General features: G+C 44.1%; 1 long non-coding RNA gene across 1 annotated transcript; it reads right to left on the bottom strand.

The window, feature by feature from the left end:
* Positions 1 to 846: 846 nt before the first annotated feature.
* Positions 847 to 18724, bottom strand: LOC112857140 (uncharacterized). Its single transcript, XR_003223299.2, has 5 exons — positions 18639 to 18724; positions 9444 to 9833; positions 4960 to 5078; positions 4320 to 4456; positions 847 to 3060 (listed from the first exon to the last, which is right to left on the bottom strand). It is a non-coding gene; the product is annotated as an uncharacterized LOC112857140 (long non-coding RNA).
* Between the last annotated feature and the right edge of the window lie 61 nt (positions 18725 to 18785).

Below are 18785 nucleotides of genomic sequence, written 5' to 3'. Positions count from 1 at the left end.
ATCACCATCCACTATGATCCATCTGGGTTTTGCAGGGCCATACGCCCATGAATGAGACGGAAAGTAGAATGGGAACCACAATCGTTCTCGCATCTTTCTGGGAAGCTGTAATCTGTCATTCTACCCAGAATGCCATGTGGCTTGATTTATTGTCTTGGCCAGAGATTAGGAATAGTTTCAGGAGCTTCCAGTTGGCCTTTTTTACTCCTTAAAAAAAAAAAAAAATTAGTGATTCTAACTCAATAGGTCAGGGAGCCAATGTGAAGATTCTGCCAAATTCTAGGAAAATCTGTATTGATTATGCCTCAGAAATGACTAAAGGCCTATTTGGAGAAAGGATTGAGAGAATAGCTACTATATATATTTGTTGTGACATTTCAGGGTTTCTGAAGAAGATTTGGCCTCATTTTTTTTTTTAATTTTTTTTCAATGTTTTATTTATTCTTGAGAGAAGGAGAGACAGAGCATGAGTGAGGGCGGGGCACAGCGCGAGAGGGAGACACAGAATCCGAAGCAGGCTCCAGGCTCTGAGCTGTCAGCACAGAGCCCGACATGAGGCTTGAACCCACGAGCCGTGAGATCATGACCTGAGCCGAAGTTGGACACTCAACCAACTGAGCCACCCAGGTGCCCCTAGCCTCCTTTTTTCTTGCTGGGCTCAGATCTTAGAACTGTCTCAGGTTTGGAAACTGAAGAAAGATCATGACTTTTCCATCATGGTAGTGACATCAGCCTTCTGATATCTAATCTTGATCTTTTGATTATATGAGCCTCATAATACCCTTGTTTGCTGCCTGTCTTAGTCCCTTCAGGCCGCGATAACAAAAATACCACAGACTGGGTGACTTGAACAGCAAACATTTATTTCTCATAGTTCTGGATACTGGAGAGTACAAAATCAGGGCACTGGTAGATTCTGTGTCTGCTGATAGCCTGGTGCATAGACGGTCATCTTCTCTCTTCGTCCTCAGAAGGCAGAGGGCACAAGAAAACTCTCTGGGGTCTCTTTTATAAGGGCATTCGTCCTACTCATGAGGGCTCTCTGATGACCTAATAATCACCCCCCAAAGGCCCTACCTCGTAATAAGATCAGCAGGTTAGGATTTCAACATATAAATTTTGGACACAAGCATTCAGTCCATAACACTGCCCATCTATTCATTCCAAGAACATAATCATCATTAGCCATTCCCACTTATCCCTGTGGGTCAATGCACTCTTGGTACCTTTCCCACCTGTGTGGAAATTATATCTATCATGTCTCTGACAACTTAGGGCTGTCACATGGGCTCTGCTATTTTGGAATCCTGTCGTGACCATTGACACTAAGGAATCCAATTCTATAACAGCATCTCCTACTGTAAGTCCTGGGCCACCATTCAGGTCCTCAATAATCCAGTAACAGTAGCCTTCTCATGAATTCAATCCTTGTTTTACAGAGGGGGGGGTGACCTCTGGGGCCTCTTAGGAAATATAGTCAGCCAGTGGATCCTCTGGAATGGCTTAATGCATTCTGACATCCCCACCTCTCTGACCTGAGATTCTCTCTCTGGAAAACCCAACCTGCTCCCTGTATAAGCCAGCCAAAAGACCACAGCCAAAGACTCACCAATGCTTGCAGTAGGAAGCTATCTGATTACAGCGCACAGAAATAGTTAAGTGCCCAGGGGATGTGGGCCAGGTACCAACAGTGTCTACTGCATTAACACAATTCCTACTTTGGGGCTGAGGAAATAACCACTGAGCGGGTCTGAAGACTCACTGGGCCCATTGTCAGCTAGATTTGAGCCTGGACTCGATTAGCCTTCATTTTAGGCACAGGAGCATGTGATGTCTCCTGGTTCCAATCAGTCTTATCTCAGATCTGGGTATTCTTTTTACCGTGGTGCGTAGTTACCCTGGCATATGACCTCAAGTCTCCCTAGGAGAATGATTGGGGAAAATTTTACCATAGAGATTTATGGTGGTATTGCACAGTCCGTCCTTAAGGGGACCTGGCTTCCCTTTCAAACACTGAGCTCTGGGCCTGTGAGCTAACGTTCACTTGGGAACTTGAGAAGGAATGTGGTTTCCATTATGGCAGCTGACATTAGCCTTCTGCTCATGAGTTCTTGATTTCTTTTTAATTATATAAAGAAGCATGCTGTGCTCAGTTGTCTGCATCTTTCACCCCTCTAGTAATACTATGATCTGTTAGCCATTTCTCCAGATCCCTGTGGGTCAAGGAACCTTGAGGGCTGGTTCAGCTTTGCTTTCCAACACAATAATTACACTCACTTTCCTTTGATATTTAAATGCAGTCACCTGGCCTCTTGACCTCTCACTGTCCACACTAGCCGAGAGAGGATGGTCACCGTTGGGTGTCTCAGAGTTGCTGGTGGCCTTAATAAAAGCGGTGTCCTCTGATGGGTTCTTAGGTCTTACACAGTGAATCAGTTCCAATGTCCATACTTCTATAATCCTTTTGACCTTTCCTTGATGCTGTGTCAAGGAAGTTCTGGTAATATCCTTTTCATTTCTCTAGGCCAAGTTGCATCCCAACAGTCAATTAGGACTAGCTTTAGGTATCGTGTCCACAGCTCTGGATCTTGACTTGTGGATGAAAGGCCCCCAAGTGGGGGATACTCCCCTTGCCCAGGCATATCTTTCACCTCTTCCCCAATAAAACAGCTTCAAATCTGCTCTCCCACAAGCCCCCTGGGTTCTTCCCATATGTTGTGGCCAGGGCCCGCAAGCCCTATGGTACGTGTACTATTTTCTCCCAGAGCAGAGACTTTTTCTTGTCTAGGATACAGAGAGCTGACTTTGGTTACTTACTTTGAAAGAGTCAAGAGCAGAGGGGTGAATCTTCAGTAGGACATGTGGCATCTTACAGGGCTTCTGCCTCAGCAGAGGTTGCGGTATAGTCTCCTCTGAGAGAAGGAGGTTTGAGGTGTTTCCAGGTTCAAGCTTCTCAGGCGAATCTACTCAAACATCATCATTTCACAGCTCAGATTCCACTCTTATCCTTCACACTCAGACTATAACTGGGAGGCCATCAAGATGATGCATTCTCTTTTTCTTTTTTTTCATATTTATTTTGAGAGAGAGAGAGAGAATGAGAATGAGTGGGGAGGGGCAGAGAGAAAGGGAGACACAGAATCTGAAGCAGGCTCCAGGCTCTGAGCTGCCAGCACAGAGCCCGATGCAGGGCTCAAACCCACAGACCATGAGATCATGACCTGAGTCAAAGTCAGAGGCTTAACTGACTGAGCCACCCAGGTGTGCCTATGCATTCTGTTTTTCAACTCTGCTACTTTTTTATTTTATTTATTTAACTGAAAATTATTTATTTATTTTGAGAGAGAGAGGGGGAGAGAGAGAATCCCAAGCAAGCTCCTCGCTGTCAGCACAGAGCCCGACGTGGGGCTCGATCTCACCAACCATGAGATCATGACCTGAGCCGAGATCAATCAAAAGTTGGATGCTTAGCCCACTGAGTCACCCAGGTGCCCCAACTCTGCCACTTTTACAGTTAGATCCTGGGCCTGCTCTTTGGCGAGGTCTGTCCTGCACCTGCTTCTTGGAAGCTGCCAAAGAGGCCCTGTGGCTTTTCACAGTGTGACTGGAATTGGCAGTTTTCAACCAGAAGGCAGACCTATCACTAAACTTCATTTCAACGAGAGGCAAAAGCCTGAGTAATTGTGATGGATGAGGTTCCCCTCTGCTTGCACGGGATTATTTGCATCTCCACTCACCACTACTCATAGTGTTTTTATTGCCATCATGCTGGTGAATAACTCCCAAATCTCAATCACCCAGTAAGGTTTAGCCTAGGTTCCCCAGGATGCAGAGCTGAGGGCAGAGGGCTCACAGCAGGACTATGTCAAGGAGCACATGCCCAGGGAGCAGGAGTGAAGAACAAGGGGAGTGAATCAGGGACAGAGGGGAGTCAATGTGAGATGGTGTTATTGAGTGGGCTGCTACCAAGTGGGAAGCACTGCTGGGTCTGTAGGGTTGTGCCCAAGAACCTGTATAAATGCACCCACCAGCTCTCATCTCCCATTGACCGATGATTCACTCCACAGGGCTTAACTCTCTGGCACCTCAGGGCTGTGCATACAGCCCCCAGGCATTGTCAATATGGAAGCCCTGGGGCAGAGGAGAGAGGCACAGTAGGGGCAAGAAGGGAGGTACCGTCAGATTACCCCTGTGTGAAGTTGTCTAGAGCCCATGCAGAGCTGGAACCAGAGCCACACGAGACCAAGAGGGTCTGGAGTGACCCAAGAGAGGAGTGGGAAACAGTGGGCGAACATACGTGCTCCACCCCGACTCCACACCTGCAAGTTCAGAGTGTCCAGGAGTGAAGCCAAAGGAATGTGTTTATAAGGGTCACAAAGTTGCAGGGATTCTAGGGCATCTGTAGGGCCTCAGGTTCGGACTGCCCATATCTTTAATGTGCTGCTGGGAGTGACGGCTGTAAAGAAACGAAACAAAGTTAGAAGGGATCTTGGCGAGGGCCTCACACAAGTCCCCATAGCCTGAGGATCCGAAAACTGAAGCCTCTCATGGTGTAATAATAGTAACAATCATTACCACCATGGTGATAATTTCAGCTAGCATTTTTGAGCACCCACTGGACATACCTTTTGAAAGACTTAATCGCCATAAGAGCTCTCATTTTGCAGATGAGGAAGAGTTTCACATAGGCTCTGATGTAATATCAGTCTTGGTGATTCTGATGACTAGTATGTAGAGACTGATGTTTAACTTAAAATTGTTTTGTTTCCCTGACCCTCAAAAGGAGACAAGTGAGCCTGAACCTTTATAATCAATCCTCTTGCGCCTGTCCTTTGATTGCCTGTCTACCCACAGTCATCAAATAAATTTGGATGACGTTTCCCCCAGATACTGTTATTTATAAGGATCTATTCCTATATGCTCGGTATCTACATAAAAAGATAGAGACAAGAGACTCACGTTTGTTGAGTGCAGACTGTATGCCAGCTGTTGTCCTAGGGACTTTTCATTTCGTCAAGTAGTGTTGTGTTTAATCCTCACGACAGCCTGGGATGTTAGGTATTATTATTTGCCTCATTCTGCAAATGAAAAACTTGTCATCAGAGAGATGAAATGAACTGCCAAAGATCTTTTAGTGAATAAAAAGGCAGAGCCAAGGATGGGAACGTGGTTCTGTCTGCGTCCAAAGCCCCCCTTTTCTTTTTTTTTTTTTTTTAATTTTTTTTTTCAACGTTTAATTATTTTTGGGACAGAGAGAGACAGAGCATGAATGGGGGAGGGGCAGAGAGAGAGGGAGACACAGAATCGGAAACAGGCTCCAGGCTCTGAGCCATCAGCCCAGAGCCCGACGCGGGGCTCAAACTCATGGACCGCGAGATCGTGACCTGGCTGAAGTCGGACGCTTAACCGACTGCGCCACCCAGGCGCCCCAGAGCCCCCCTTTTCTTTACACCACGCTGCATCGAGATCTGGTCTAGTAAATTTAATGGGTCCTGTGATTTGGAAGTGATAACCAGATTTCACATGGGTGTGTTTTTTTGAGAATGGAAGTAACTGAGAGGTTTTCAGTTCCCGGTTTTCTGACTTAAACTCCCTCTCTTTGTCCTGACTTAAAAGAGTTAGAAACAGGGGCGCCTGGATGGCTCAGTCAGTTGAACATCCAACTCTTGATTTCGGCTCAGGTCATGATCTCATAGTTCACGGGATCAAGTCCCACATTGGGCAGTGCAGAGCCTGCTTGGGATTCTCTCTCTCCCTCTCTGTTCCTTCCCCACTTGCACTCTGTCTCTCAAAATAAATTTAAAAAAAGTTAGAAACAAGTGTGATACGTGGGTCCGAATGCAGAAATGCAGGACACCTCCAGGGAGTTTTTTTTTCTTTTTTTTTCAAGTTTATTTATTCATTTTGAGAGAGACAGAGACATCGTGATTGGGGGAGGGGCAGAGAGAGAGGGAGGGAGAATCCCAAGCAGGCTCCACACTGTCAGTGCAGAGCCTGATGTGAGGCTTGAACTCACAACCATGAGATCATGACCTGAGCTGAAATCAGGAGTGGGAGGCTTAACCGAACGAGCCACCCAAGTGCCCTGAGAACTTTTGTTTTCAGGTCAAGCAAAGCCACAAAAACCCCATGAGACCGGAGATAGACTCCACCTGCAGTGGGGTTTGTCAAACTGAGATGCTCAAGGATGAATTTTCTATCCAGAAGTCTATCCAAGCCTATAGTTGTATTTTGGTACAAACGTATGTAAGACTTCTTTTGGTAACAGCTGAATGTCCAGAGAAGCTGAACCTTGCCCTCGCTGTGTCAGGCAACAGTCAGCTATGCAGATAGTCGGATATGACGATAGCCCCTCAGACTTGTGTAATCCCACTTCGCACAGACTGCTGGAACCACATCAGCTAATTATACCACCAGGAAGCTGGAAAGACCAGAGCTGCACCATAATCCCAAGGCAAGGTAAGAAGAGGGAAAATGAGGCCCATGTTCTAGAAAGAGGAAGGTCTTGTTTAGGGGGTGGGGGTGGGGTCTGTGCATAAAGGGATCAAAAGGCACTTTTTGTCTAGTCTTTCCTCACTGTCCATGGCAGAGCAAGGTGAGCCCATCTCTTTATAGTGACAACCTTTGGATGGGCAGGGGAGACAGAATCCAGATTACTGTGGTCACCACTCCTTAAACATCTTCTAAGTGTCCATGACATGTCTGTTCTTAAAAGATGGCACCTCATACCAGAAAGAATGTAAGTTTGGGGGCGCCTGAGTGGCTCAGTCGGTTAAGCGGTCTGACTTCGGTTCGGGTCATGATCTCGAGGTCCAGAAAGAATGTAGGTTTGAGAACATTAGTGCTCTGGAGACCTATCCCAACCCAGTATTTGTCCTTGGGTAAATTATTTACCCTTGATGGGTGGCATCTGTAAAATGACAATATCACCTGTTTTAGAGGGCAGTTGTACCTCTATGTTTTTTTTTCAATTTTTAAATTTTATTTAAATCCAAGTTAGTTAACATCATGTAATAATGATTTCAGGAGTAGAATCTAGTGATTCATCGCCTACATAGAACACCCAGTGTTCATCCCAACAAGCGCCCTCCTCAATCCCATCGCCCATTTAGCCCATCCCCCTACCAATCCCCCTACCCTACCCCCCTCCAGCAGCCCTCAGTTTGTACACTTAAAAATAATATATTCGAAGCGTCTAGAACAGAGTTAGGCCTGCAGAAATCATTCAATAGATAGTAATTGCTATTGCCATTATTGCTGGAATTATTTCTTAGCTTTGGTTATTTATATTGACGGTCTCGCCCCTGTTCTAGGCCCTGGGGCAGATGCATGGAAGATTAGACTCTGTTGCTGGCCTTGAGAAGTGCTCTGTAACAGAGGAGACAGAGACCTGAAGACTCTGTATTCATAGGGTCTGAGGGAGAGGGGAGTAAGTGTGACCAGGCCACCATTTGCACTAATAATAATCCTCGAGTGTCGAGTGCCCTTCTGGCTCTTCTCTCCATCTCCTGCCTTTTCTTCAGGACTCAGCTCCAGAAGACTTCCTACAGGAAGTCCTCCCTGACTAATCTAGCCCTTGCAGACTTAACTGGTTCTAAATTGTCATACTTGTAGCAGTACATCTACTTATTATTGATACCTATTATGGGCAAAGCACCCTTTATGTGTTATCTCAGAGCCTTTTTAACACCTTTGGGGGGGGGGTCAGGTATCGTTATTCTGATTTTACAGATGGAGCCGTTGGGGCTCAGGAAAGCCTTGCCGGGCTTCTATCGATAATCAGTCACAGAGTCAGAATTCTAACTCAGATCTGGGTGACTCCAAAGCAGGAGTTGGCTAACCAGGAATCCTGGGGCAGATCCAGTCCATTCTTTGCCTATTTTTGTAAATAAAGTTTTATTGGAACACAGCCACGCTCATTATTTACATATTCTCCATGGCTGTTTTCGCAGCACAGAGTGAAGTTGAGCAGAGTCACAGAAGAGTCCATCTGGCCCTCAAAGCCTAAAATGTTTGCTCTCGGGCCCTTTACGGTAAAAGTTTGCCAGCCCCCACTCAGAGGCCTATGTTTCTGCCACGGTGTCTCCCTTGTCCCTCTACCATTGCTGTTACAGCACCTATGGTTGCCAACACTTTGCTCCCAGAGGTAGCAGGACACAGCTTGAGAAGGGCCTCAGCACCCGCAGGGATGATTCAGCAAACAAAGGGTAGGATAGAATTTTCCTAGGATGCCAGTGAAGGGTGGGGCTGTGGTGACATTTAGATGAAGCCGTGTTTTGATGGGCTCACAGCAAAGCAGGGCTATGTGTTGAACGGTGTATGTTGGACCCAGAGTCTTGTTCCTTTGGAAAAAATAAATTTAGGATGCCTGGGTGGCTCAGTTGTTAAACATCTGACTTCGGCTCAGGTCATGATCACACGCTTCGCGAGCTCAAGCTTCACATGCAAGAGTCTCGCGTGGGGTGAGCATGAGCCCCGCTTCGGGTAAAACACGAGCCCTGGATGAGCCCTGCTTCTCTCTCTCTGTCCCTTGTGGGATTCTCTAGAGCTCTCTTTCTCTCTCACTAGCGCCATCTCTCTCCCAACAAAACATTTTTTTTTTTTTTTAAATTTTTTTTTTTCAACGTTTTTATTTATTTTTGGGACAGAGAGAGACAGAGCATGAACGGGGGAGGGGCAGAGAGAGAGGGAGACACAGAATCGGAAACAGGCTCCAGGCTCTGAGCCATCAGCCCAGAGCCCGACGCGGGGCTCGAACTCATAGACCGTGAGATCGTGACCTGGTTGAAGTCGGACGCTTAACCGACTGCGCCACCCAGGCGCCCCTCTCCCAACAAAACATTTAATAGAATAGGAGGGTCTATCTAGTTCTATATCAGAAGGAAGGATGGATATTAGGGGCAACTAACAGTTTCTGCTTCAGTGGCAGAGCTCAGATTTAAAATACATCTGAAAAAATATTTAAACATTTAGAAAAAAATCTTTATTTATTTTTGAAAGAGAGAGAGAGAGAGAGAGTGAGTGCAAGCAGGGGAGGAAGAAAGACACAGAATCTAAGCAGTCTCCAGGCTCCAACCTGTCAGCACAGAGACTGATGCGGGGCTTGAACTCACAAACTGCGAGATCATGACCTGAGCTGAAGTCCGGACGCTTAGCCAACAGAGCCAACCAAGCGTCCCCGTGAATTTTTTTTAAATTAAAATAAAATGCATCTGTCTGATTCCAAATGTAGAGAACAAGGGAGTCACTCGTGTCAAGCAGAGGCCTGTATCAAGCAGTGAGACAAGCAGTTAAGGGCAGTACAGCTACAGGGTTGCAGAAACCAGCATCAGCTGATACCCCTGAGGTCTGCAGGGGCCCAAGCCTGATTAAATCCCTTTAAAAAGGGAGGATTTTTGCAGCAAACTGTCAGATGCTTCAGACATGACCCCTCTGTGTCTTACCACTTAAAAAGAAAGCAGTGGCTGCCCAAGGACCTCCGAACAGAACCAAGATCCTTCCTTGCTGGAGTGTGATGGGCAGTAAGAGCCAGGAGCTGACCCAGACCGGCCAGAGGCTTATCTCCATTGTGCGCCCACAGACTGACTTCAAGTTTGGTCTGTTAGCCCCTCCGTTATCTTGTTTGTCGCGTGACTTGTCTTATGTTCTGCTTTTCGTGCTGTATAAGAAGCTGAGTTAATTACATGGTGCGATGTCACTGAGTTTGGAATCCTGAACCCCCTTGACAATTACATTACCTTGCTTTAGGACTGCATAAAGCTGTCACTGTGGAAAGACACAACTTGTTTGTGCAACTTTAGAGCGTGCTCTTGATATCATTCATTTAATTCCACCTGTAGACATAGAAAAAAAAATTTTAATGTTTATTTTTGAGAGAGAGAGAGCACAAGTGGGGGAAGGGCAGAGAAGGCGGGGGTGGGGGGGACATAGGATTCAAAGTGGGCCCTGCACTGACAGCAGAGAGCCTGATGAGGGGCTCAAACTCACAAACTATGAGATCATGACCCGAGCCAAAGTTGGATGCTCAACTGACTGAGCCACCCAGGCGCCCAGACCTAGAAATGTTTTTTTCCCCCCAATGTTTTCTTCATTTATTTTTGAGAGAGAGAGAGAGAGAGAGAGAGAGAGAGAGAGAGTGTGTGTGTGTGTGTGTGTGTGTGTGTGTGTGAGCGGGGGAAGGGCAGAGAGAGAGCAAGACACAGAATCCGAAGCAAGTTCCAGGCTCCAAGCTGTCAGCACAGAGCCTTATGAAGGGCTTGAGATCATGACCTGAGATCATGACCAGAGCTGAAGTCAGATGACCAACCAACTGAGCCACCCGGGCACCCCTAGAAATGTTTTTATTACTGTCATGGCTTTAAGGTATATACGCATCTAAAGTCACACACATGAATGTTCCTTCATATAAAAAGTCATCCACTTAGACCTGGGGCCTGTTGTCAGGTTTTCTATTTGCACGTTCTTCCTGTTTGTTCCTCAGTTTCATCGCCAGCTAAAAATCAAGTGTATGGGGAGATTTGGAAGAAAAGGTTTAAATAGGAAGACTTCACACTTCTTTTACGGTTTATAGTCCGTGTTCAGAAGTCAGGAAGTACAGATATATTTGTATTTCTGGTGGCCTGGAAACCACAGGACTGAGCAAAGTCCTCTCCTCTCACCGCATCTCACACTTGATTCTGCAACATGAGAAGCCCAAGTTAACTGACTTCTGAGGGTCCTTCAATCCCTTGGGTTTCCTTTGATCTCAAGTCTGGGAGCGGGCTCCACGCACCTTCATCACCCCTCCAAAGCTTCCTTCTATCTGTGGAAATACCACAGTATGTGGACTGAGGCTGTTATGTGTGTGTGTGTGTGTGTGTGTGTGTGTGTGTGTGTGTGGTAAAATACACATAACATAAAATTTACCATTTTAACCATTTTTCAGTGTATAACCCAGTGGCATTTAGCACGTTCATGCTGTTATGCAACCATTATCACCATCCAGCTCTAGAACGTTTTCATCTTCCCAAACTGAAACTCGGTACCCGTTAAACACTGACTCCCCGTTCCTCCTCCCCCTCCCCCTTGGCTACTTCACTTTCTGTCTTTCTGAATTTGACTGTTGTAGGTATCTCATATCAATGGAATTGTATAATGTTTGTCCTTTTGTGACTGGCTTATTTCACTTGGTGATTCATTCCTGTTGTAGCATGTCAGAATTGTATTCTTTTTTAAAGGCCGAATAATATTCCATTGTATGTAGACATCACTTTTTGTTCATCTTTGGGTTGTTTCGACTTTTTGGCTACTGGGAATAATACTGCTATGAACATTGATAGATAACATTGGTTAGGTCCTTACTTTTGATATTTTGGGGATATATACTTAGGAGTGCAGTTGCTGAATCATGTGGTAATTCTATGTCCGTTTTTTTAAGGAAATGCCAAACTATTTTCCACAATGCCTCCACCAATTTACATTCCCACCAGCCATGCACAAAGCTTCCAGTTTCTCATCAACATTTGTTCGTTTCTGATTTTGGTTTTATTTTTAAAAAAACAATAGCCATCTTAATGGCTATGAGAAGTGGTTTCTCATTGTGGCTTTCATTTGCCTTTTTCTCATAGCTAGTGATGTTGAACATCTTATTTATTTATTTATTTTTAATTTTTTTTTATTATAAATTTTTTTTCAACGTTTTTATTTATTTTTGGGACAGAGAGAGACAGAGCATGAACGGGGGAGGGGCAGAGAGAGAGGCAGACACAGAATCGGAAACAGGCTCCAGGCTCCGAGCCATCAGCCCAGAGCCTGACGCGGGGCTCAAACCCACGGACCGCGAGATGGTGACCTGGCTGAAGTCGGACGCCTAACCGACTGCGCCACCCAGGTGCCCCTATTTTTAATTTTTTTAATGTTTATTTTTGAGAGAGAGAGAGATACAGAGCATGAGTGGGGGAGGGGCAGAGACAGAGAAGGAGACACAGAATCTGAAGCAGGCTCCAGGCTCTGAGTGGTCAGCCCAGAGCCCGACATGGGGCTTGAACTCTGGAACGGTGAGATCGTGACCTGAGCCGAAGTCAGACGCTTAACGGACTGAGCCACCCCAGTGCCCCTGAACATTTTTTTTTTTTAAGACTATTTTTTAAAGTAATCTCTACACCCAATGTGGGACTCAAACTTACAACCCAAGATCAAAAGTCACATGCCCTGCCAACTGAGCTGAGCGAGCCAGGTGCCCTGAGCACCTTTTCGTGTGCTAAATGCCCATTTGTGTATCTTTGGAGAAATATCTATTCAAGGCCTTTGTCACTCTTCACTTGATCTCAGGCCACAGGCTCCGAGCTGTCAGCACAGAGCCCGACACAGGGCTTGAATCCATGACCTGCGAGGTCACGACCTGAGCTGAAGTCGGACGCTTAAAGGACCAAGAAGGATCCTTTAGAATTGTGCCAGAGATCAAGGAAGATTTGACTTGACCTAGCTGATGCACGCTCTGAATTCCACTCTATTTTCTCACACTATGTGTGTTTCCCTGTGGGTCAAAATCTCACTGGGAAGTAAACAAATAGTTCAGGGATAGTTTTTAAATAGATGAATTTTGAGTCTGTAGTTAAATTGTATTTGTATTTGAAACTGAATTGAATTTGAGATCTGAGGTTTTAGTTAATTGCCTTATAAAACAGAGGTTTTATGCCGACAGCTCAGAGCCTGGAGCCTGCTTCAGATTCTGTGTCTCCTCTCTCTGCCCCTCCTCTAGTCATGCTTTGTCTCATTCCGTCTCTCAAAAATAAATAAATGTAAAAAAAAAAAAAAAAGCAGCCTCCAGGTTGGGGCTCTGAATTTCGGTGCACACAGTTCAGTACTAGACAAGTCCTCTAGATGGCAGCAAAACCCTCAATATAAACATTCCCTCTGGTCTCTGAATTTTCTAGCACCAAGGATGGAACCCAGACCCAGAGCTTCTTCCCACTATTCAACTGGTTCACCTCAGCATGAGCTAACATGCTTAAGGTGCTTACAGCTGTGATTGTTGGTTCCATATTTTGAATACTCGATTGATTTCAGTAAGGGTTCAGGTAGTACAGATTGGAAAATCTGAAATATGGATTTTCCCCACAAAAAGCTAGAGGAACACTGATGATACTTTGAAAAAAATTTTTAATTAATTAATTAATTAATCTATTTATTTATTTATTGGTTAGTTTACATCCAAGTTAGTTAGCATATTGTGCAATGATTTCGGGAGTAGATTCCGGTGATTTATCCCCTATGTATCAACCCCTCCAGTAACCCTCAGTTTGTTCTCTGTAGTTAGGAGTCTCTTATGTTTTGTCTCCCTCCCTGTTTTTATATTATTTTTGCTTCTCTTCCCTTCCCTTATGTTCACCTGTTTTGTATCTTAAATTCCTCATATGAGTAAAGTCATATGGTATTTGTCTTTCTCTGACTGACAAATTTCGCTTAGCATAATACCCTCTGGTTCCATCCACGTGGTTGCAAATGGCAAGATTTCGTTCTTTTTGATTGCCAAGTAATACTCCATTGTATATATATACCACATCTTCATTACCCATTCATCCATCGATGGACATTTGGGCTCTTAACACTGATGATACTTCTAACATTGCTGTAGTCTCAGTCCCTGGAACAGAGCTGTTTGAACAAATGCATGAGTGGATTACCACAAGAAATGTACAATATTAGGCATCACCTGAGTTGGAAAAATGGCCATATATGTGGAAACCCCAGTGTACCAGCTAAGGTTCCTGACTGCAAGCAACAGAAATCCACTCTGGCTGTCTGAAGCGGAAAAGGAATTTGGGGGACAACAAGGGCGTAGATTACAGAATCATGAGGAAGCCTTCAAACTTTGGACTGTTCCCTTACTCTGCATCATGTGTTCTAGACTTGTGGGTGGATAGATCCTTTGACAAAGTCCAAGTCATGTGCCAGGGCCCCGGCTGCCAAAGGGTGAAGAGGAGGGGGATCTCCATGATGCAGCTTCCCTGTGGGAAAGGCAGTGCCTACGTCTACCACACCGCACATGGACCACCCGTGTCCCCCGGCCTGCTAGGTGGGCTGCACTAGAGCATGTCAGGGGTCTTCTCCAGCCCCTCCCTACCACCATATTTTTATCACCACTTACTTCTTCTTGACTTCTTGGGATAGTTGTAAAGACTTCAGACATTCTTGTCTTGACTTTGTTTTAATGGTTATTTTTGACAGAGAGAGAGAGAGAGAGACAGAGAGAAAGAGCACAAGCAGAGGAGGGGCAGAAAGAAAGAGAGTCCCAAGCAGGCTCCACACTGCCAGTACAGAGCCCAATGTGGGGCTCAAACTCACAAACCTTGAGATCATGACCTGAACCGAAACCAAGAGTCAGATGCTTAACTGAGTGAGGCACCCAGGCGTCCCTTGACTTTTTTTTAATGCAGACAAGCATATATGTTATATATATCATATATATATATATATATATATAGAGAGAGAGAGAGAGAGAGAGATATCATCTATCTATCATATATCTAGATATCTATCTATATCTATGAAAGATAGATCTATCATAGATATCATCTATATATATATAATCTATATATATATGATAGATCTATCATAGATATAGATAGATAGATATCTAGATATAGATAGATAGATAGATATCTATACATAAAGAGATATCTATCTATATCTATGATAGATCTATCATAGATATATCTATCATATATATGATATATCTATCATAGATATGGATAGATGATATCTCTCTTTCTCTCTCTCTCTCTATATATATATATAAGTTTTAATTTTAATTCCAGTTAGTTAACATACGGTGTTATATTAGTTTCAGGTGTACAACATAGTAATTCAGCAATTCCATACATCACCCAGTGCTCATTGTGACAAGTGCACTCCCTAATCCCCATCACCTATTTCACCTACCCCCCCCCCGCTCCCCTCCCCTCTAGTAACCAACAGTTTGTTCTCTACAATTAAAAGTCTGTAAAGAAGAGTCTGTTCTCTATGAATAAGTCTGTAAATTGTGTACACTCACACACACACAAATACACACACACAACGGAATATTACTCAGCCATCAAAAAGAATGAAATCTTGCCATTTACAGTGATGTGGATAGAATTAGAGTGTATTATGCTAAGTGAAGTAAGTCAGTCAGAGAAAGACAAATACCCTATGATTTCACTCATATGTGGAATTTAAGGGAGAAAACAGATGCACATATGAGAAGGAAAAAAAATGAGAGAGAGAGAGGGAAGCAAACCATAAGAGACTCTTAACAATAGAGAACAGACTGAGGGTCGATGGAAGGAGGTGGGTGGGGGATGGGCTAAATGGGTGATGGGCATTAAGGAGAACATTTGTTATGATGGGCACTGGGTGTTATATATAAGTGATGAATCACTAAATTAAAAAACAAGAGTCAGGGGTGCCTGGGTGGCTCAGTCAGCTAAATGGACAAATTTGGGTCAGGTCATGATCTCACAGTTTGTGAGTTTGAGCCCTTTGCTAATTTGGTTTTTTCTTAAGTTCCACAGATGAGTGAAATTATACGGTATTTGTTTTTCTCTGACTGACTGGCTTATGATTGTATTCTCTAGCTCCTTCCATCCATTTCATTGCAAATGGCAAGATTTCATTCTTTTTTGGAAGGTGGATAATTTCCATTGTATATATATATATATATATATATATATATATATATATATACCACATTTTCTTTATCCATTCATCTGTGGATGGACATTTGGGCTGCTTCCATATCTTGGGCTTCTGCACAGTGAAGGAAACCATCAACAAAATTAAAAGGCAACCTACGGAATGGGAGAAGATATTTGCAAATGACATATTTGATAAAGGGTTAGTATCCAAAATATATAAAGAACTGACAAAACTCAACACCCAAAAAACAAATAACCCAGTTGAAAAATGAGCAGAAGGCAAGAATGGACGTTTCTCCAAAGAAGACATCCAGATGGCCAACAGACACATGAGAATATGTTCATCATCACTTACCGTCAGGGAAATGCAAATGAAAACTACAATGAGTTATCACCTCACACCTGTCAGAATGGTTAAGATCAACAACACAAGAAGCAAGTGTTGGCAAGGATGTGAAGAAAAAGGAACCCTCTTGCACTGTTGGTGGGAATGCAAACTGGTGCAGCCACTGTGGAAAACAGAATGGAGATTCCTCAAAAATTTAGAAATAGAACCACCCTACCATCCATTCAGCAATCGCATTACTATGTATTTATCCAATGAATACAAGAATACTAATTCAAAGGGATACATGCACCTCTGTGTTTACAGCACCATTATTTACAATAGCCAAGACATGGAAGAAACCCAAGTATCCATGGATTGTCTTGATTTTTGATGGGAATATTTCTAATATTTCACCATGGGGTGTTGTGTTTACTGAAAGCTTCTGGTCGCAAGATCTTCTATCTGGTTTAGGAATCTTCCTTATATTCCCAGCTTCCTAAGCATTCTTGAAAACAGAAATCATGCTTGAATTTTACCAAATAGTTTATGGACCCAGAGTTTTCCTCCCTTTGAGAAGGAAAGCTGATAAATGCAAATAAAAAGGGCCAACCAGATGTTTGAGGTCAGATACTCCCTTTGCATGCTTTTGGCTTTTGCAACCTTGCTTGCATCAGCCAGCCGCTGGGAACCAGAAGCTTGACTATACTAGTCTTGCCCAGCCTGGAAGCACATATGTATAAAAGATCGGGAGAACCTGAGCCGGGTGCTTAGCCTTTGCAGGTGACTCTGCTGGGCCGGCACCACTGAGAAATAAACTTTTCTGATTCCCCAAGTGCTTGTCCATTGTCACTTCCTGGGGGCCGAGCGTTTGCTGTAACACTTTAATGTATTGCTACAGAGAATAACACTAACAAATTTTTTTCTTTTCTCTTCCTTTCTTTTCTCTTCTCTTCTCTTCTCCTCTCCTCTTCTTTTCTTTGCGGGGATAGAACTTTATTGAATACACTGCAAGGGAGTGACGGGCAGGAAAGGAGGGGCTGTCTGCCAACACTAACAAATTCTCTAATGTCGAACCAGTCTTGCACACGTGAGATTAATTTTGTTCAACTCTTCATTCATCTCGCGAATATTTATTGAGTGCTTGCTATGTAAACAGAGTGTTTCCACCATTGGGGATGAACAGAACGAACAGAACAGCAATGAACGAAACAGAAACAAAGTGTCTTCCTGCAGGGAGCATACATTCTAGCTGGAGGAAGACAGACAATTTTTTTTTTAAATGTAAAACATAAAGTATGTCAGAGAGCGATAAATGCTGTGAACCAACGTTGTTCAATAACTCTCGTGTTGAAATTTATTTCAAGGGAGTTTATAATTTTGGCGTTTATTTCCTCTTTCTTCCCTGACTTGAGTGATTTATAACATCACGTTGTGGTTAATTTATAATTTTATTGCTTTGGGTCAGTGTGAGTGTTGATTTTTGGAATTTTTCAAGGTTTTTCTTTGCGGCCTAACATTTACGAATGGAACATTTCCCAAAGTAGAAATCGTACAGATATTTCTACTTAATATAGCACTGTAAGTTCATCCCTTAAATATAGCAAAGAAATAGATAGAAAAAAAGAACAAAAATTAAACATAAAATCAGACTCAAAGACATTGAACATATCTCCGTGGACTAGAAATAGGGAAGAAATCCAAAGTGGGGTGCTGGCCTGAAGCCATTGGACTGCTGGACCCTGAATCTGGAACAAGGCAGAGAAGGCTGGGAGTTTAATTCTGTGGGTAACAGGATCTAAAACTTCCTCACAAGAGATGGGGCTGTAGAGGGTGGGATTCCTGGCTCCTGAAAGAACGATAAGAAAAGCTGCTGTCCATCCCTGCCTAGGATTACAGTTTATGTGCAGGGACCTGTGCAGGGAGACGAGAGGACACAGGCACCCGTCTAAGTGAGCCTCTGGTTTAGTGACAGAATCGGCAATATCTTCAATATGCCCAAGGACAGGGACCCTGAACCACCCCATCTAATTCCTGTCTAGACTGAGGATGGGTGGGTGGTGTTTTCCAGAGGGTGAGTGGACTCTAACACAGCTGGACGGTGGGGGAAGGGGGGAAACAAGGTTCTCCAGTTGAAAATAAGACTGCAATAGAAACTCCAAACTCAATAATCAAAAGGCAAGCACCCTTGAGGTAGGGTGACGGTACCTCCTGCTTTCCTAGAGTTAATCCTCAGGGATTAATATGAGTCATATTAATGGCATCATATTTATGTCACTGTCTTTTGCTTCCAGTATTCTGGTTTGGGCGACCAGTGATCATCCTAACAGAGGGGAAATTAAAATTTCCTGGGCGCCTGGATGGCTCAGTTGGTTAAGTGTCTGACTTTGGCTCAGGTCATGATCTTACAGTTTGTGAGTTCCAGCCCCACATTGGGCTCTGTGCTGACAGCTCAGAGCCTGGAGCCTGCTTCGGATTCTGTGTCTCCCTCTCTCTCTGCTCTTCCCCTGCTCATGCTCTGCCTCTCTCTCCTTCAACTATAAATAAGCATTAAAAAAAAATAAAAGAACAGTCTGGAGAAAGGATTGAAAATGGATCTGTTTTGGACGTGGTGAAATACAGTTGAAATTTCCCACACCTCTTTCAGAAATTACCTGAGTAAGGAAGAGCATGAGACATAAACATAAATACCATCTTTCATGAAGCTTGGAGGCAGTGAAATCCCCAACCATGAAACAGGGGAGGGCTGGGGCGCCTGGGTGGCTCGGTTGGTTAGGTGTCCGGCTCTTGATTTCGGCTCA

Source organism: Puma concolor, chromosome E1 (assembly GCF_028749965.1).
Source record: "Puma concolor isolate L17-30 chromosome E1, mPumCon1.1.hap2, whole genome shotgun sequence".
Classification (NCBI taxonomy): domain Eukaryota; kingdom Metazoa; phylum Chordata; class Mammalia; order Carnivora; family Felidae; genus Puma; species Puma concolor.
Note: the sequence above shows the minus strand (reverse complement) of the source record. Positions and strands in the feature narration are given on the sequence as shown.